Source organism: Eulemur rufifrons, chromosome 29 (genome assembly GCF_041146395.1).
Source record: "Eulemur rufifrons isolate Redbay chromosome 29, OSU_ERuf_1, whole genome shotgun sequence".
Lineage (NCBI taxonomy): Eukaryota > Metazoa > Chordata > Mammalia > Primates > Lemuridae > Eulemur > Eulemur rufifrons.
The window spans coordinates 57573828-57595788 of record NC_091011.1 but is presented as its reverse complement, the minus strand read 5'-3'; the positions used below and the strand labels follow the sequence as shown (position 1 = coordinate 57595788).

Below are 21961 nucleotides of genomic sequence, written 5' to 3'. Positions count from 1 at the left end.
ACTGTATTTCAGATTTATCATCTGAAGGAGTTCTCCAAAGCCAGATGTGAGTCTCTTGCTATTTCTCAGTATCTTCAGTAAAATCTCTAGGTTTTCAGGCTAAGTTCAGATTATTTATTCCACCTTTTCCCTTGTTTTCCTGCATTTGACTATCTACTTATTTGACAGATAAGTTTGGGATGGATGCCACCATGTCTTCTTCATAGATATCCAGTCTCATAAAGTTGTCTAGATGGGGAACACTGAAGCATATTAATGCTTAAGTGAATACAGGGTAGTTGTAATGCATGCAATAAATACCCTTCAATTGCCATGGCATGACTGTGTTTCAGACACTTGCTTTTCATGCTAATTGTCTTTCAATATCCATTTCCCCCTCTTCTTAAGTAACAGAATCCTGGATAATATGCTTAGCTAAAAGGCTCCCACCCTCACCTTCGTAGTTGGCTATGGTCAGGTAACTAAGTCTGGCCAGCAGCATTTAAGCAGAAGTATGTATGTGTCATAGGAAGTTTTCCTTAAAAGGGAGTGGCTAGCATAGCCTTGAATGTTGATATAATAGGAGGATCTCTAGTCATCATCTTGACCCTTGAATTTGGAAAGCCCAAACCAAGAATGACAAAGCAGAAAATAGGAGCTGAGACAACACCGTGGCATGGCCATGGGGAGCCCCGACAGCCTACTTATTAATTCCTTTGATGTGAGGGACAGATAAACTTCCACCACTTTTAAACTATTTTTATGTTGTTTTCTTGTTAAATGAAGTCAAAACTAAGCCTAACTGGTATACATACTATGAAATGTTTCCTGAAATCCAGAGGTGTCAGATTTTAAGAAGATAAATATGATTGACCCATGGTTCCCGGAAAGATTAACAACCACGTTCTCAACATCTAAATTTAGTTTCAAGTATGATTTGTTAGTACTGTATTTGCATGTCTAGTTTGCAGAGGGCACAGCTGACTACTTCATTACATTTTCAAATATATAGATTAAGTAACAGAATTGATGTGAGTTTTTCCCTTTTTCCTCCATGACACTGAAGAAATTCACAGGTGTGTCTTGGACACTCCTCCCATGAACTGTTACATATTCTGAATGATTATCAGATCACAATCCCATGCATCCTTGCAGTAATTTTTTAATAAATCTGTATCTCTTATTTCTTTAGGGAGTAAAAGAATGTTACTTTGTAGTAATATGATTTCCCGAACATGCAAAAAATTCCCAACATACAATTGACATGCACATAAAACATACACACGGTTGCTATATTTTTAAGAAAGTACATGGAATCTAGCAATATTTGAGAAAATTAAAGTCACAAAGAAAACAATATATTAAAAACCCATGTAAAATTATTAATCTCATTTTCTAAGATAATAGTTTTTAAGACAATTTTATATAGTATGACTATTTGCCCAATTTCCCCTTCATAGGTCTAACACATGAATTTTTAAAAGATGTGTTATAGTATGTTGAAATTTGCATTTTAGACTTCTTATTGATTAATTTCTCACATTTGTTTGTATCTACAACCATGTATGTTTTAAGCAATTCTTGTGAGACTTAAATAATCAGTGATTATTCTTTCCTGTGAAGTAAAAATAATTTAGGTTATAGAACAATAGATGGAGATAGTGGCTGTTTTAAAACAGCAGCAATTTTTGCAAGGATGTTTAGAAAGCTGACTTGGGTCTGTTGCCTTATTTATTTTTTTAAATTTACAAAGTTTTAGGGCAAACATTGTGCAGCCATATGTTGAGGACTCCTCATACATTAAAAAATAGGGAACTATGAACATCAAAGCCAAAGTTACTGGTGGATTCAGGTAATGAATTACTATAGACTCAAGTCTTTTTAAAATTGAAGAAAACCCACTAAAAATGCTTTCCTGTGGCTTTCAAATATCTTACAACAAAAGTTGCTTTGACACATGCTGGGAGAAGGACTAAAATACCACACACATAACCTGTTCAGAACTGTACACTGTGTGGGCAGATTACTGACTGTTGTGGGTATATTTCTTGAGTGTCATTATTGAATCTTTATCATTAGGTGGAAATAGTGGATAAAAATATGCAGTACTATGGTCGTTTTTACATTGACATTACTAAAACTATTCATTTATTTGTAACAAGGGAGATTTTCTGTATTCATTTAAATAGTTACTACTGTTAATAAAAGAAAATGGATTTCCAATTAAAAATAAACATTTGGGCCGGGCGCGGTGGCTCACGCCTGTAATCCTAGCACTCTGGGAGGCCGAGGCGGGTGGATCGCTCAAGGTCAGGAGTTCGAGACCAGCCTGAGCGAGACCCCGTCTCTACTAAAAATAGAAAGACATTATATGGACAACTAAAAATCTATATAGAAAAAAATTAGCCGGGCATGGTGGCGCATGCCTGTAGTCCCAGCTACTCGGGAGGCTGAGGCAGTAGGATCGCTTAAGCCGAGGAGTCTGAGGTTGCTGTGAGCTAAGCTGACGCCACGGCACTCACTCTAGCCTGGGCAACAAAGTGAGACTCTGTCTCAACAAAAAAAATAAATAAATAAATAAATAAACATTTGAATTTCACTTGTCTTTCATTTCATAGCAAGAACATAACTTTAGTGCTTGACCACCAGAGCACTGGTCATTAACAGGGAATTATTAATAGAAAAAGAAATGTAACATGTAAATTTATTAATGTTTTAAGTATCTTGACATCATTTAATATTCAATCTTTTGACATAGTTATATATCCATATTCTTAAAAGTGAAAGATGAGACTAACATTTAATAAAACTTGATGATTCCCTCAAAGTGAATCCAACCATGGTTTAACATTTCCATGGAACACACTAGAAAACAGTGTCTTACTGATGAAAGACAAAATAGGACAAAGAGGCAGTGCTTTCATAACAGCACACCTTAAGTGAGAGAGCAAAGGATAAATTTTTCTTTCTATAAATTTGTTTGCTTTCAGTTAAGAGCCTGGGTACCATGGTGATTATATAATAGGAACATGCACAAAATTAGCTACAATGCTTATTAGTTGTCCTTTTCCAATGAGTATTATTAGAGACTGAAAAAAAGGTGATATAACTGAAAACTCACAGGAAAAATGTAATCCATAATAGTGAACTAGAGAGTTAATATTTACTGAATGCCTACCATGTGCTGGCCACTGGACTAGGCAATAACCTACATTTCTCATTTAAGTTGCTATTATAGGAAATTGTATGCCAAATTAATTATATCAGTGGAGACTCACTTCATTCTGTAAGGTGGTTATTCAGTTTACTCACTTTGCAGCCTTATTCAAATGCAACTCCTTGATCAGAGAGCAATGGGATGAAATTATGAATTTCCAAAACAGGAGAGATAAGAGGCTGAAGAAGTCTGTACATGGGGCCTAGAGTGCTTATTTTAGCTCCTAGTCATTTGGTAATTTCTTTTCAATACTTCACCTTCTTCAAATTGGCATAAAAAGTGGTTGGTTCAAATCACGCTATTTAGATAACAAGGACCTATGGGATTATTCAATCCACAGTTTTTTAATTTTGCATATAAACTAAGGCACAGAGAGATCACAAGAATCACAACATTGTCAGTGGCAGAGATAAGAGCAAAAACCAGTTTCCATGTTTTCCCTCTTGTGAAACGCCCTGAAGTTCCAGCTGCCACCTAGAAATACTGATCTGTTGACACCAAATCTTCAGAAAGGCAGTATAGCAGTAGTCAAGAGTCCAGACTCCGAAGTCAGACTGTCTGGGTACAAATCCTAGTATTGCCACTGTCTTCCTGTGTAGCAAGTGTCCCATCACATTGGACACAATAATAGTAAAAAAAAAAAAACCAGTTCTTTGTGGATTAAGTGACTTTATATTTGTTGAACACGTAAAATTGTGCTTTAAGTGTTACCAATTAGCATTTTAAATGATGTCTACCTTCATTCATTTACACAACAAAAATTGTGAGCTCCCGCTGTGTAACAAGTATTGGGGATAGAAGGGTGAAGAATGTCAGCATATCCTCCCCTCTCCTTAATGAGTTTATAATCACGTGAAAGGTAAAAATAAGTAATCAGACAGTCAGATTGCATGATGTTCTATGGCAGGATGGTAGAGAATGCTCTTAGAATATCTAAGGGAAATACTTAACCCAAATTTGAAACTTCAGGAGCAAATTTCTACAGATAGTACTCAGAAATGAGAGCAGCTTGGAGTGGGAGGCAGGGAAGAAAGTGTTCTAGTTAGGGCCTGCAGTAGGTGCAAAGCCCAGCTGGAATGAACTTAACATAGGAGAGACAAGCTGTGGAGTGTGAGAGTAGAAAGACAGGGACAGGAGTGATAGGTAGAGTTCAGAAAGGAGTTTATGAACCATGTTGCTTTTCAGAGTTTAAACCAATCAGAGAGAAATGGAGAGCCATGGAAGGATTTAAATGGGGAACTGATACGATTTGCATTTTAGAAAACTCACATAGGCAACGATAGGAAAGAGAGGTTGGAAGTAGAAGCCTCTTCATATAGTTTCAGGTGAGAAATGATGAATTACAGCTTGAAGGTTTATGGGAGTCTTTTCTAATGGAGCACACGAGATAATCTCTGGACAGCTAGAGGCTACCTGGGGTTAACCTAAGCTTTCTATTAGTAAAGAGGACTCTGCTTAACATCATATGATCAGTTTTAAACACAGGAAGAAGGTCTCTGGCCTCCTAGCGATTCTTCTGGGCAGCCAGAGACAGAGTCTGACTTCTAGTCAGACTCCTTGGGATTAAATTCTGGCTCTACCACTTCCTCAGGTATGTGATTTAGGGCAAATCCTTTTACAGCAAAGAATTATTATTATTATTATTTTATGCCTGAAACTGAGATAATAGTACCTATATCATGCTGTTAAATGAGACAATACATGTAAAGATAAAGATTTTATCTGTGCCTAGCATGTATTAAGTATTCAGTAAAATTTAGGTCTTACACTAACTGCGCCTATATATATATATATATCTTATATACATAGTTTTCAGGATTTCAAGTTTCAAAAGCAATGATCCTCATTTTTCTAAAGTCATTGAAAACCTTAGTATTTTCAGGTTACAAGTCTTCCAGTCCTTCAGAGTACAACAAAATACTTTTTCAATGTACAAGGGAACAAAGAAAAGAAAAACCACTTTAGATAACTTTATAAAGCAGGAGAATTTGCATTTTTTAGCTCTTCACATATTAATACATTATTTCCATTATAACCTCTTCAACACTCCCTTATATTTAAGGGGCAGTTTGGTCTCTAAGTTGAGAGTTAAAAAACTAAACGGATTGTTACTCTTATTTTGTGTTCCTCATTAAAAAATGAAGATCCATCATGTCAATCCTCAGCAACTCCAGATGCTGCCCAGTCTCCCTGCCTCTGGTAACCTCCAGCAGGACACCGTCCTCCCACCATTCTCAATCATGATCATTTCCACAAAACAGACCTAAGCATGTCACTGTCTGCCTGCCCCTAGCCTTCTACTCCTATGGTCACACCAGTCCTTAAACCTAAAATGTGTGTTATCATAACCCTCCCTTTGCTCATGCTCATGCCAGGGATGTCCTTCTTGAGAGTCTGACATTTCTATAGAAAGTTTTTATGGATGTCATTCCTAGGAAACCAGCCCTATTTTTGTTAGTATTTCCAATATTATAACTAACAGTAGACTTTCATCATAAAACCAACAGATGTCTCAGTCACTGTGCTAAGCATGAGGGATAGAGATAAATAAGAGCTGGCTGTTGCCTTCAAGTAGTCCATATTCTACTTGGAGAAAGCAGATGCATAGAGCTGCATTTAATACAAAGTGCTACCACAGCAGATGTACCAAATATTCTGAGAAAAAAACTAAGAGTTATTAATTCTGCCTTGAGGGGGTAATAAAAGCCTCATAGAAAATGTCAATTTTGGAAGAGGTAGTTCATTTTTTGCTTATTCATTTACATGCACGGTTTGTATGTGTGTTTATAAAATGGAAATCGGAGATCCACCAAATGTACGTTCACAGAAAGGCATCAGTCATAGGAAGGCTTTATTTATTTATTTACTCTGTCGCCTGAGCTAGAATGCAGTGGCGCAATCATAGCTCACTGTAGCCTCAAACTCCTGGGCTTCAGTGATCCTCCTGGCTCACCCTCCTCAGTAGCTGGGACTACAGGTGTGTGTCACCATGTCTGTCTAATTTTTTATTTTTTGTAGATATAGGATCTTGTTTTGTTGTCTAGGCTGGTCTTGAACTCTGGCCTCAAGTGATCCTCCTGTCCTGGCCTCCCAAAGTGCCATGAGTCACTGTACCAGTCCAGAAGGCATTATTTTTAAAGGCTAATAAAATTTATGTTTGGGGAAAAATCTAGCTGTCTAGTGCTACCACCAGTACCACTATTATCATTATAGTGAAAACTCTACAACATGATAAGTGGCAACATTGAATGGTGGGAATAGGGGAGGGAGTTCCACACTTCAACTCATATTGAACATTTAGCAATCTTCTCAAACTATTATTCCCTCTAATTGTGAAATCACCCCAAATAATCACTGAATAATAAATGTAACTCCAAATATTTAAGCACACAGAAACATTCACACACACACAGGGGCATCAGTTTTTTAAATGTTGGATTTCTTACTACATAACATTTACTAGACACTGTGAAACCAAGCTGTGCCTTTTCTTCAAAGATGATAAACAAAATATATAGGCCAAAAGGAATAAAGAATTATGGATCTTAAATTAATAAAGCATTGCTTTTAGATTTTTATATGAAGCCTGCTTTGTGAATTCTAAGGGTTTTCAAATAATCATAATCATTGTTCATAATCATAATCATAAAGCTAGCTTCTTAAGGAAAAAATTGGAAAATTCAGACTACCACAGAAGGATTTTTAACTTAGCTCAAGTTACACTATTATATTAACAGCTTTTTTCCCTAAGTATTTCCCTCCTATGGTTGAAAACATGTAAGAAAAAAATAAGTAAAATGAGCCTATATTTTCATGTTTTAAAACTTTATTAATTGCTATGTACTATCTCATAAGGGAAGAAAAAATATTTTTCAGACCTAGGAGAGGTATACTCCCAAAAGTATAAATTACATTTTAGCGATAATATGCCTTGGAAACCTTCTAATAAAAATATTAGTCATTTAAAGCAAATTGAGTTCAGTGTCAATGATATTTCCAAATATTATGCATCCTGTTTTCCTTTAATTACTAAAAAGTATTGGGCCACTTTTAAAAGCAAAACCTCCCCTGACATCTTAACACAACCAATAATGAAACAGAGCAGCTGGGAATTTCGCTGCTGTGACAGATGTTCAAAATCAGAATGGGACTCCTTTATGCATTAAGTCCTCATTAAAGCATGGTACTGATGAAGATAGGATCTTAAAAATTCATGGAGCTCGCTGAATTTACACCCAGGTGCCAAACTTCTGACAGGAGAGGAAAGAATATATTTTCCCTTTAAAACCACAATCATGATTCAGGGTCTTTTCTTCTCATATTGTCAGAAGTTTGAGGCCAATGAATTAAAACTATAAAATGAAGATCATTTGACGGGCTATTAAGAAATGGTACAGACTCTGGAGCCATGCCAGGTGGACTTGAATCCTGGCTTCATCTCTTCCCAGCTGTGTGACCTGAAGTAAATTGTTGACCCCTTGTAGACCTCAGTTTTTCTCTCTGTAAAATGGAGAAAAATAAAGAGTACCTAACTCAAAAGATAGTAGTGAGGATTAACATTTAGGCAGTTCCTGGTCATATGGTGAACACCATAAAAGTGTTTTATATTATTATTATGAGGATTTCCTCATGAATATGAATACAGGCAGCAGGTAAACTCCTGTCTTAGAAAGGTTTTTTTACAGACTGTCTTTGTGAGAAATGCTGATAGAGAAGACGATGTGCCTTTGAAGGGAGACAGTGAGATTGCTTAGAGAAGTTCTAAGGGACACACAGTTTCCACTCAGGCGCCTATTCTTTTTTTACTTTTTACCTGATAAAGGGAAATACTAACACACAAAGAACAAGTTATATTACCTGTTTAGGAACACTGACAATTATATATATAGCAAATTAGAATAACGGCATGATTACAGTTACATAATGATATAAAGCCAAAGCACAACTGTCAATTGCACTTAAAGAGTTCCAAATCCTGAAGTGTTCACAAATGATGCCTAAGAAGATACTCCATGGATGATCTCTCTCTCTCTGACACACACACAAGCACCCTTTAGATGGAATTTGTAAAATAAAGTCAAGTGCAAAGAGAAATATTAATAAATAATTTGTAAGGCAGAAAGATCCACTATTAATATTTGGTGTATTTCTTTCCAAACATTTTTCTTTGTCTACTGAGAGTCAGAAAATTGAAAAAAAGTATTTGTATTTTTTAAACTTATGTCATAAATATTTACTTACATAACTAAATTACCTTATAAATTATTTCAACAACTAAATGGTTGAAATATTAGAAATATACCATAATTTATGTAACTATCCCTCCTCTGAGACATGTAAACTATATTTTCAATATTTTGCTATTTAAACCAATACAAATATCAGTGTATAATTACCTTGAAATCTCTATTTCAATTTCTGTAAATTGACCATATGGAAATATTTGCCAATATGATAGCTAAGCTACAACTTCTACATTATTAATAACCAAAGAGATGCAAATTAAAACAATAAATTTTGTTCAAATAGTTTGTCTCCAGGATTTAATTACACTAAAATACCTGTGTCATACTTATCTTTCCTGTTATATCAATGAATGTCTTTCAGTCCAAAAACCCATGAATATCATTGGCCCAACCTTAGTCCCATCAACAGTCAGAACCATCTTTGCCATCCTCTTCATACTCTAATACAGAACCAACACAAATGAGAAGATATTTATAACTGTCAAGTATGTGCTAAGAGTAGGAAGAGGGAAAGAAGAGTTTTTTTGTGAAATTAAAGTCAAGGTCAAAATTAAAGACATGAAATTAAATTAAAGACATACTTGAGTGCATTAAAGCAAAGTAATATCAAGTGCAAATTCAGCTTCACATAGGCAGAGATAATTTCTTTTTCTCTGTTGCATGGAGGTCCCTATAAGTGCCCAATAAACATTTATTGAATGAATATTAAAATGTAGTGCAAACAGAAAGCCCAGGCTGAGAATAACCTTAGAATTGGTATTAATTTTTAGCCAGAATTAAAATTTTTTTTTTTGAATAGAAACAGCTTAGTTCCTTTCTCTTTCTCTCTCTCTCTCTCTCACTTGAATCTTCCAAAACATAGTTTTTTAGTATACAATTTCTATCTAGTCATAATTATCTCTTTCTCTGTAAAGGCTAAAAGCAGAAATTTGATTGGTTCTTTCACTGTTTCTCAAACCGTGGTCCATGGACCAGCATCATTAGCATAACCTAGGAACTTATACAAATTTTTGGGCCCCACTCAGATCAACTGAATCAGAACCTCTAAGGGTGGGGCTCAGCAATATGTACTTTTAAAAAGTCCTAAAGAATCACTGATACAATCTGGGGCTATTCTCCCTCCAGTGTATTACACACACACAGACACACACACACACACGCACACACACTGATTTAACCCATTATCTAGGATACCTGACTTACAGAGAAGGTAGAAGTGAGGTAAGAAATTTACAGTTTGAGATTTACTATTTCATCTCTATACAGATCAATGTCCCCCACTTAATAAAAGGCAAATAATCATCAAAAAAATCTCAATTCACAGCACAGTAACATTACAGTGTGCTTGCTTTTTCACATTACAAAATGACTGTTAATAAAGATAAACATTGTAACACTTCATTTAATAATTTGTTTTCTTGCCTTGGAACATAGAATTACAATTCTTTAGCACATGACTTTTTACAATAGAACTATTAACCAAAAGAAAGTATACGTGTATAATACTCCAATATTGCCAAGGCAAAGAGAAATAATGCAAAATATTACCATGGCACTCCAATAATTAGTGTAATAGAGTCCTTAAAATATGTTTTGTCACTCAGTTTGACTTTGTAGGCAAAAGATATTAATACAATAAGAACCCTATGTACGATTGCTAGGTATGCTTACTATATTGATCATGAAGATGGTTGGAGGAAGCCATCCATATCATTTTGACTGCATAATGTTCACATTAGTAGCTACATATGGAGTCAGTGTCAGTTTCAATACTTGCAATATAATTATGATATTAGTTTCCTGTTCTCACTGACAAAGCCATTTTTAGACTCTGTCAACCAAATCCTCTGGGTTCCATGGAGACATGTGCTACATAAATACAAAGCCTTATTTTTACTCTTTTTACATTATTGTGGGGATTGTTAAATAGAGGAACAGTGTATTAAATGTTAGTAGTTTTTTAAGCATTGAAAGCTGTTTTACACCTTAGTTAATAGCAACACACCAAATTGAAAACCGAGATATAAGGTCATCTCTCACTTAGTATTAATAGTTCTGAATTCCCACTCAGTTATTCTATAGAAAGATGCTTCTCTTTTTAAAAGGCCAAACTTATGCAAGATCTAAAGCTTCCAAATTTAAGATTTATTATAAAAAATATATAAAAAAAGGAAATACCACCTTTATAAGTGGGCTTTAGCAGTTGCCCCAATGATAATTTTATATTAAAAGATAGACCATTGTCCAAACAGGAAGAAAGGAAACAAACTAAACTTGTCATGAAGAATGACCAAATACTTCTTGCCTCACTGTAGCACATCAGCAATAAATTACCTGCCTGTTACTGCTGTTTAAAAGTGAAAGTCACTTTATATTGAGGATCATTTTCCTAGTTGATTCCAATTTCTTTGTGGCTTTAGTAAATGCTGATCAGTAGTAGTTACGTGTATGGGTGCTGAGTCAAGAGTTTGGACCACACTCTTCATTTACCACCTGTATTGTTTTGGGTGAGTTATTTGACTTCTTTGAGTCTCAGTTTTCTCATACATCAAGTGGGAATTATATTGGCTTCAAAAGATTGTTGTGTTTAATTATACATACTACATATATATAATATAAAATATAATAATTTTAGCAAAGCATCTGGCACATAGTAAATATACAATAAGAATTTCTATTATTAAAATATGATCTTAATTCAAATATATCGCAAATACATACTTCACATAAATTCCTTAAGCTTACTCTACTATTTTATCTGACGTTATTTAGACACTCCTTTAGGCCAATTTATTCTGAGGTGAATAAAACGTGGACATTAACTCATTCTTTGATTATTTTTCAATTATTAGTACAAGCGTGTCTGTTTTGTTGTCTGCTAAGGGCTACCACTCACACAAACTGGGAAGGGTTTGGTTCTAGGTCTATGGGAGGTGAGTATGTGTACTGGCATTTCAAAGTAAAAAATAACTCTACTTATTAGAAGTTATCCTTTCCTCTTTTCATTCTTACACAAGAGACTGTCCTTTCTTTCTGTTTGAAAAACGAAGACTGAAAGGGGAATTTAGGACTGTTGAAATGTTTTCTATTTTAAATATGAAATTGTTTAGACAAATAAAAGTACATTTGGGAATCATGAAATGTATATACAGATTATTATAATGCTCATTATTTTCCTGAATTAATAGAGACTTAAAACATGATACTCAAATACATTTAAGTTATTGATGTAGGCATAAAGGTGATTTTACTGAGTTTTTAATTTGTTAACCAGAGCCTTTTGCAAACAATTCCACTTGATATAAAAATATAAAAGACAATGAAGTTAAACATATACATATCAATTAATGGAAAATAATAACATTAACAACTCAAGTGGAAGAAAATAATTTTAAAAATTAGTAGCAGGTCAATGTACTCTTCTAAGAAGTTTATAAGTAATCAACTTTAAACAATTACTTTTCTAATATTCTCTGGCAATGTTTTTTCCCTTGGTGAAAGAAAATTGTGGCTTCCAAAGAAATCAGTATTTTAGAATTAAGTATGATAATAGATTATAAAAGAGTTATGAAAAAGATATGCTATCTGATTACCTACCCACCAACTCATCCATGTCATCCATTCCATACACACACCTAGTAAATGCCTTTGAGAGGCAGCTGTGACATTGGGCGGTGGAAAGGACTTGGAATTAGGAGACCTGGATTCACATTCTGATTCTGCCACTTAACTTCTTATGTTAACTTTAATGTTCCATTTTCTTATCCATAAAACAGAATTAATATTACCAGCCTCACTGGGGTGTGAATATTGTATCAGATAATGTATATCCCAGTGCCCAGTATGATACTTACATATTGATAATGTCAGTGAACATGGTTAAGAATCAAAGAATGGAGAAATGGTTATTTCAGTTCCCAACAGGCTGACAAATATCATTTTGAATTTTAATTATATTTAAATTAGGATTTTTTCATACATTGTCTCATAATTTCTTTCATAGATAATGCTTTCAAATGCAAGTTTTACAATTGCTAAATAATACATGAATTCACAGCATAGTTGGTATTATGCAACTCTTTTATATTTCCTCAAACATTTAGTTCAGCTAGGTATACTGAATGTTCAATAAATGCTATAAAATATGTAGGAAAATATAAAAATGAACTAAAATGGAAAAACAATGAGATTGGGGTTTAAAAGGAATGGTCATGACAATTTAAGAAGAGAGAAAATTTTTCAATTCTTTGTTGAAACCTGTATGTCTTAGGCTAGTTTCTTAGTAGCAGGACCATTGTATCTCTATTGTTTGGATGAGATATACAACCTCAGGTATTGGGGTATAATGTGAAGGAGAGACAGAAACAAGAATAATTAAACAGAACAGTATAAAAATAGACATGCTAATAATTTTAAAAAGTAGTTCTCCTCTCAGTCCTCCCTGAATTTCTGGTCCACAAGAACTTCTGAAACATTAACTTAACCACTCATCACAAAAACAAAACAAAACAAAAAATCAAAATTTTGTTCTCACAGGTAAAGATACTCGCTAAAAGCAGTTATCCTGAATCTTTGACCAGTTTTGAGGTCCATCTAGCTATTCAAGTCTAGGACTGAGGATGTCTAAGACAAGGACTCAGCAAATAAGAATGTCCAGAGTGAGCTAATTTAGGATTTGAAATATTTCCAAATGGAGTCATAACTCTTTACATTCCATTCTATGAGGTAGGTCTCATACAGAAATCTATCACAAGGACAGAATTTATTAGCAGATCATGTAACAGAAAATCCAATGATTTTTGTTGGAAACAAATTGCAGAACTGTTCCAAAGACTGAGAAGAAGAGATCAGGAAGAGAAGATGTCCTTCAATTTTATGTTCACAATACACAATATGAACCACTAACTGTAACCTGGACAGGGAGACTTCATGGATGAAGCAATAGAGGATATGGTAAATATTTTCCCTTATTTAATTTTTAAAATTAATTTTCCTACCCCTTTGACTCCATGAGAGATTACTTCATGTTATAATTAGTCTTTCATCAATAACTGGAGAATTTCCCCTTTCTGGATCCATTCGTCAGATGAATTCTTTTTAGATTTTGTTCCAATGTAAGAGTATCATAAGCTACCCAAACTCAATGTAGCCACCACTCAGAACAAGATTAATAAATTCACCTGTGTGCCCAGCTACAGCTACTAGCTGTTAAAATATTGAAATAGTTCCATACCAGGTGATAAAAAGATACCATGTGAGCAACCTCAGCACCTGCTTTTCACCTTTCCACAATCTAGTCATTGCAAAGTATTATCTGGTACTGCAAGCAGCCTTGGCTGTGTACTTGTACCAGTTGTTAAACAATTTGAATATTCCTCTGAGTCTGATTATCAGGTGACCCTTTACTAAACCACATCTATGCATGCCCAAGGAATATGATCCCTATTTTAAAGAACTATGGTATGCTTGTGGAAAGAGTAATGTTGTTGTATTACAATCTCTACCTATAGCCATATCACTCCTGAAATTTCAGAGAGCTTAGTTGAGAATTTTCAATACAGGAGATACAAAAAATGACAACCATGTGATGTTTCCCATCAAAGATCTGTAAAAGAGACACTGGGTAATGATGACATAGTCTGTCCAGACAGATTAAATTCTAGCCCCCTATATATCTTCATCAGATTATTGTTGAAAGTATCATTCATTTATATCTGTATAATTACAAACAATTTTCATGGGCTACTTTAAGAACATTTAAATGTGGTCCAAAAGGAGTGGTTTTAAAAACATTAAAAGTCTATAAGTTAAAATCCATGCTGAAATTTCTCAAGGATAAGTGCTTTGTTTCTTGGTTTATATTGTTGAGCTATGAATTGGTGAATCATCTTTGTAAAAGAACAACATAAATATAAATATACATTGTAAAGGTCACTTTTAATTTGGGGGAAGTTCCCCTCTAAAACATGCAGATATTCTGAAGATCTTACAAAATTGACAAGATGAATCATTTTCTCTTAACAGAAATGGAAAGATCTATAATGACTTTAGCATAGTTTATTTTTATCAGAGCAGAGATTTTAGGTTGTGTTTTCAAGCTGCATTTTCCTTCTTTGTACAGTGCTTGAGTGAACATCAGTAACCATGGTTTATGTATAGAAAAGGGAAAAAAATGCCTGCTGTGATATCAGTGGCATTGATATAGCTAGAGAACTCTCAAGGTCAAGAATAAAAAAAAATCCTTGAAAAAATATACAGTATAAATACTGAAGCAGTGGGAAAAAATTATAAAGAAAAGGCAGGATATATGTGGTAATATAAAATTGTAAGACTATGGTTCAATAAACACAAAACTTAATATCAAAAAATAGTAAAAAAAAATATAGAAAATAAATAAAGGAGAGTCCAAAATATATACTAAGATAATTTTATTGTCTGAAGGACACAGCCATATCCTTAGTGGACAAAGGATGGGTAAATCTTTTTGATGGATTTTAAAATCCAGAATCATATGATATATAAGCACATTTAAAATGAAGAATTACATAAAATGCTAATTTAAAAAGAAATAACATCTTGCTGCTATTAAGTTAGAAATAAAGAAAAAAATAGCTAAAAGCAATTGAGGATTTTGGTAGTTAGGTACATTACTCTCTTATATTATTTAAAATGTTCAATAGTTTGGAAGTTAATCAAGCAATATATATCTCCTTAGTCTATATTTCTTTAAGCCCCTGTACTTTCTCTTCTGCAACACTGTACTTAGGCATAATGACTTAATGAGATGTCTGTCTTCTCTTCCAAACTGCAAACACTTGTTTTTTGGGGACCACATCTGTATTGTTCACCACATTCTTTTAGCACCCAGCATAGAATAGACAACTATCTTATGACCAAATGAATGAGTCTCCACATAATTTAACCAATATTCCCATTGTTGGGAATCAACTCAAATTAATAATTCAGAAGAGAAAAAAGTTATGTCGTAATAATAGCTAATGATTATTGAACATTTATTAATACAATATATTGCTTTACAAGGATTACTTCATTTAATTCTCAGGACAGATCTATCAGGAAGATATCATTCTGTATCCATTTAGGACATAGGAAAATTGAGGCTCAGGGAAGTTAAATAACATGTCTAATGTCACACAGATATTAAGAGGTTTTGACAGGATTTGAGGCTTAATCTGCCCAACTTCAAAGCCCAAGTTCTTAAACACCAGTATATTGTATAGTGCCATAAAATGTTTATGGTAGAGTTATTTACAAAAACAAAAATTTGAATCATCTAACTATCTAACAACATGGAATTGAATATTGTTATCATTTATATAGTTTAAAATAATGACCAACATGAAAGTAAAAACAAATATGCATAAGAAGGAAGAAGCAGCTTTCTAGTATAGTATTTCTTTTCTTTTTTTAAGAACACAATGATTGGAATAGTATTTCATTCATAATGTATGTATTGACAAAATCAGAAGAATGGAGAAAATTTAAATAGTGTGTTAAGATGACAGAGTTAATGGTATACTTGATTTTTCATGCTAACAATGGTTTTTAATAAACAAATATGAATATTTGACATTTTTTAGCTTCCATATATAAGATTATGAAAATTTTTTCTTTTTGTGTTTTGCTTATTTTACTTAGCATAATGTCCTCCAAGGTCATCCACGTTATGTCAAATGGCAGGATTTCCTTTTTTAAGGCTGAATAAAGATACAGAGAAAGAGAATAAAACAGTGGTTATTGAGGAGGGGAAGAAATGGAAGATGTAGGTCAAAGGATACAAAGTAGCAGATATGTAGGATATACAAGTGTAGAGATCTAATGTACAACATGAAGAGTAGTGTTAATAAAATTGTATTGTATTAGGAATTAAACAGGTAGATTTTAGTTGCTCTTGTCACCAAAAAGTAACTATGTGAGATAATAGATGTGTTAATTTGCTTCACTATAGTACCCATTTTACTATCTATATGTATTCTATAACATATTATAAACCTCAAATATACACAATAAAATTTTTAAAAAATAAATTTCATCTGCAATTGAAAAGTCTATTTAAAATCTTTATTGGAGAAATAACCAAAAATCTACCTAGTTCACTGAGTTTTTGCATTTGCAGAATTTTTAAGTGATCTTTTTACTTTAAAAGATATGTAACATCGAGGACATTTTATATTATGCATTCTACTGTGAAATTCATTGTGAATTCTATAGAAGTGCAATAACAAATTGGAGCATATAAGACTCTGCTGCATTCGCTCTGCCAGATGCAGAGTGCCAAATTAAATATTTTGTGCACATTTCTATACATGTCCAGGGTTTCATTTCACATGAGGATAAAAAGAAAATTGCAAATAGAAAGAACTACAGCGTAAGTCAGCAATACAGAAAGAAATGCACCCAGATTTGACTGAAGTAGTCAGATCAGTTGGTTCAAATTTGAGATCAAATACTCTATCAGTCCTTCTTGGTACAATTAAAGGCGATGACTTTAATCTGTAAATACTGACATCCATTTACCTTGGGTACCTATTAGATCACCTCTTAAAAGAGCACAATAGTGAAAATCTGCTGGGCAACAGTGTTCTCTGTTTTCCAAGTGGAACCACAATACCCACAGAGATAACCATGTAGGACAATGCTCATTGATGAGGCATGTTCTTACTCTGACTAAAAGATGGAATACAGGACTCCATCCTGCCTCACTGCCACCTGGGTAATTGAACCTTTAATTGTGATGTGGTGTGTGCCTACTAGTCAGACATCCTATGTGTGCATGCTTCAGCATTACCACCATGCTGGGTTGCATGCAAGCAAGTGAAGCTAGTGACCCAGGAACATCTTCCTACCTATTTTTAGGACAAGTGATGACTGAGCTGCAATGAACATAAAACATCCTTTGTGACTGTGTCTACCTGCAAGCTTGGCATGTGGTAAATGTTCTCTAAATGTTAGTCATTTTAAAATAGAAAAAAAAAAAAAACCCTTTTGGATTCATAATGATTAATTATTCCCTTTGCCAACCTATTGCTGTAGCTTTGGAATGTTTCATTTTAGGGGACAGTGAGACAAAGGGTGGGGCTATTTATATGTTGCTGTTCTACACAGAGTTTGGAGAAGCAGGGATCCAGCTCTTATGTTGCTGTTGCTTCTGCCTTCTGTAGTCTAGTGTGTAGTTTAAAAACAAACCAACGAACCTCCATTTTTAACAGGAACCCAAATGTTTCTGAGCTAGGTATCTGGGGACCAGACTTTGAGAACCGCCACTCCTACACTTCAGAATAAATCAGAGAGATAGCTTAGGTGGATATGAATGCTGTTTTAGCAGCCTTCCTTCTATCAGAGCATGCAACAATAATACGGTGGTTCTGACTAGCAAGATCAACAATAGAGATTCTGATCAAAGTCCTAAGAACTTTTTAAACCAGGGTCTTTAACCTGGAATCCACGTACCCTAAGAGTCTCTTTGGATAAGCTTCAGGGGCTTTGTGAACCCCACACAATTATAGGCAAAATATGATATGTGTGTGTGTGTATGTATATCTGTGTGTATATATAGGTATATATATATATATATATATATTTCTTTTTCTGGAGAAAGGTCCTACCTACTGCTTTAATAGGTTGTGTTTCCATACTGCAACATATTTTTGCTCCCTTGAGATTAAATAGCCAAGAGTTCTCCTAAAAACCAACATAAATGATAGAGAGTCTTGCAACTGATCCTTGAGTGAGGAGGATCACTCAACCTTCCCTATCAACCCATGGGGATACTCTCACTTTTTGCTAAGGGACAGTGAGTGCTTCCTTGCCTCTTCAGCAGCAGTCAAAGCCAAGCAAAAGACACTCTGATTCCACAGAGAAAAAAATATGTTCACCTCATTATGTTTAAAGGGCTAATCAACTTTTAGATGTACACTTTTTGAAATCAATATTGCCATGCCAAATTGTTCAGCATTTCTAATTTTAGCTAATTTCTAATATTTGGCAATTGTGTATGATTTTTTAGAATCCTGTTTATCATCTTTGTACGGTTAAGTGATATAATCATACAAAGTTATAATTCTGTTACCTGATTTATCAGCTTTAAGTGATATCCTTTGACTCTACACTGTTGTAGATGAAGCAATCAGTAAATACTGTACCCATGATATTCTACATATGGTACTTACATGTTTGTTTTTTTGAGAAACTGCTTAAATTCTTTCCCCTTTACTCTCTCAATTTCTGTTACTTGTATACTTTTTAATTGTCAGGGCATTTAAAATTTATTTTGCATTTTTTCATCTAATCTACACATTTGATTTGGTCTTAGTTCTGTCAAATATGTTAAATGCCTATCACCAGTCATTTTACTAAAGTTTTTCCTGTCATCCCTTGATTGTTTGAAGCTCAGTCCTTGGTATCTGAGCATTATTTCTTGAGTTTTGGCTCATTCAATAGTGTTTGTAGCCTTTACACTTAATAAACATCTTGGCTGAACATGAAATCCGTGGCTCACGCTTTCTTTCCTTGATTATCTCAGAGGTTTTGCTCTACTGACCTGTAGTGTTGAATACCACCAAGGAGAAATGATTTTTTTCATATTGTAATTAGCATGATCACTTTTGTCTATTTAAAAAATGCTTTTCTATCATAAAGGCTAAAAAATTTACTAGAATTTGTTTTAAGTACATATGTTCTGGGTATGTAGCAGAAGGATATGTCTCAGTGTAGACTGTTTTGAGTCAATTTTCACTACCACGTGATATATCCTATCAATAGATTTAGATATTCTTTTCTGTTTACAACTTTTCCCCCATCAAATTATATTTTGAAATATTTTTTCTATTCTACTGTTTTTGGTCTTTTTTTTCAGGGACTCCAATGATACATATATAGGTTCTGCTTTGCCTGGTTTATATATCTGTCATTTTCTCCTAATTCTTTTTTTTTTTTTTTTTTTTTTTTGAGACAGAGTCTCACTCTCTGCCCCTGGGTAGAGTGCTGTGGTGTCAACCTAGCTCACAGCAACCTCAAACCCCTGGGCTCAAGTGATCCTCCTGCCTCAGCCTCCCAAGTAGCTGGGACTACAGGTGCGTGCCATGATGCCCAGCTAATTTTTCTATTTTTATTAGAGACAGGGTCTCACTCTTGCTCAGGCTAGTCTCGGACTCCTAAGCTTAAGCAATCCTCTCACCTCAGCCTCCCAGAGTGCTAGAATTACAGAGGTAATGTGCCCATCCTAATTTTTCTATTTTTGGTAGAGATGGGGTCTTGCTTTTGCTCAGGCTTTTTTTTTTTTTTTTTTTTAATTATATAGTCTCACTCTGTCACCTGGGCTAGAGTACAGTGGCATCATCATAGCTCACTGCAACCTCAAACTCCCAGGCTTTAACGTGCCTCCTGTCTCAGGCTCCCAAGTAGCTGGGACTACAGGTGTGCACCACCACACTCAGCTAATTTTTCTTTTTTTATAGAGATGGGGTCTTACTCTTGTTCAGGGTGAACTTGAACAGCTGGCCTCAAGTGATTCTCCTGCTCCAGCCTCCCAAAGTGCTAGGATTACGGGTGTTAGCCACCATGCCCAGCCTCCCTAATTCTTTTTATCTCTCATTTTTATTTTGCTTTCTTGAATTGTCTAATTAATATTCTCTATGTCTTTGCTTTGTTTTCTACAATGTCTATTCTCGCATCTGCTCCTTATAATTCTTTTATATTTCTGTGATGGCTTTAGTTTGTTTCTTCCAACTGAATTCTGCCAATTGACACTCTCTTTCTTTCCCCCACCTTGAGTTCTTACATTTATGATTCATAGTCTTCCTTCACAGAATAAGAGCTTTTTAAAATTTTTCAATGCATAGGAAAACTTTAAGTCATAACTTTCATATCTGGTCTGTAGCAACATTTTTCTTTTAAGTGCTCATCTGTTGAGAAGTTTATTGTCCTCTTTTACATTTTTTCCTAATGGTATTTTGGTGTCAATTATCTGGCTTCATTTTTTATGGTCTATTGAAAAGTTTTGATTTTTCCTACACAAGCTTTTGTATACTAATTTTCTATGTTAAGTGTGTATATGATTGGGGAGGGTGGAAGGGTGTGTGTATCTGTCCGTGTGTGTGTGTGTGTGTGTGTGTGTGTGTGTAAATGTCCAGAAGTGTTTTCCAGGCATCATAACTCAATAGCTCCAGCCTTTAACTTAGACTCTGGTCCAAGCCTGCATCCTTGGGACATCCATTTACCTAAGGTCTCATGGACGGGACCAGCATCCATTCTGGATCCCAGAGAATCCCTTAGTCATTCTGTCAAATATGGGAGCTCTGGCACAGTTTTCTGTGGAAAATCAGAACTCACTGAGTGAGACAATCTCTAACTAATATGAACTCTTAATACTTATTACAAAAAGTATTTACAGACTGTATCCAGTGAACTTGGCAATCTGTCTGCATTTGACAACACAGAACTTCAGTGGAAAGATCCTTAAATCTAGAGTTACATAAAAGGTAAGTTTGGGCACATAGCACTTATATGGTAAGCACTGGGCTAAGAAATGCCTAAAATACATATGGGGTAAGAGAAAATTACTTATCCCATTGGGATGAATACCCAATGGAAATAAATATTTTGGTAATAAAATTACCTGGATTTAATCCCAGTTCTAAGCACAAGATCATGAACAAATTGTTGAACTTCTGTAAGCCTTGTTTATATCATCATGAAAATGGTGTTAGATAGTCAGCAGGCATCTGATTCATAAGTGAAGTTTAATAAATGTTCAGTTTCCTTTACCCTCTACATCAATATTGGTAGAAATAATGAATTGTGTTTATTAAAAAACAAAACTCTTAACCAAGAGGTAATACTTCTTGGATTATTTGTTGGACAAGGTGATGAAAGAACACAAGTGAAGAACCATTTGGTTAATCCTTGCACTGGCCCTCAAAAGCTGAGGCCTCACTAACAAAAAGAAAAGGAAATACCTTAGAAGGGTGAGGATTCATAAAAATCAACACTCCTAGTTAAGGAGACTGTGCAGTTATCTCTTGTGGCCAAGAGAGCCTTTTTCATGAGGATCAGGATGGGGAGTTCTTTCATACGGTGCTGTCGTTAAACCTGGCCTGGTTAAGGATACCATTTGAAATGCCAACAGATTGAACTCTTCAGTTGAATCACCAAGGGGGTTAGCTGTGAACATCCAATGGCTGCCTTAACTTCTCCCCCAATATTCAAGCAAGATGCTGGGAACCCTACATTACCTTGCTGCAAGAGGGAGAACTGGATAACTTCTCACATGCACCTCATGCCATCTTGGCCCTGGGGGTCACAGTTCTGCTCCTCAGCTCCAGCTCCACTTGTTTCCACTACCTACTTAGTGAAACCACTCTTCTTGAACTCATCCACCACCTTTCCGGCACATTCCTACTACAATAGAGGCTGATTCCGAGGGAGAACCTCACACAAAGGGCACTCCTACCCATGAGGTTCCTCCCTCTCTTAGTCTCACAAGCCTTACTCACCCTAT

The 21961-nt window shown here is 34.8% G+C and overlaps 1 protein-coding gene across 2 annotated transcripts in view; it reads right to left on the bottom strand.

Moving 5' to 3' along the window:
* The window catches only part of MAGI2 (membrane associated guanylate kinase, WW and PDZ domain containing 2), a 1290578-nt gene that overhangs the window by 1166113 nt on the left and 102504 nt on the right, over positions 1 to 21961 (bottom strand). The gene's annotated exons all lie outside the window — the stretch shown is intronic.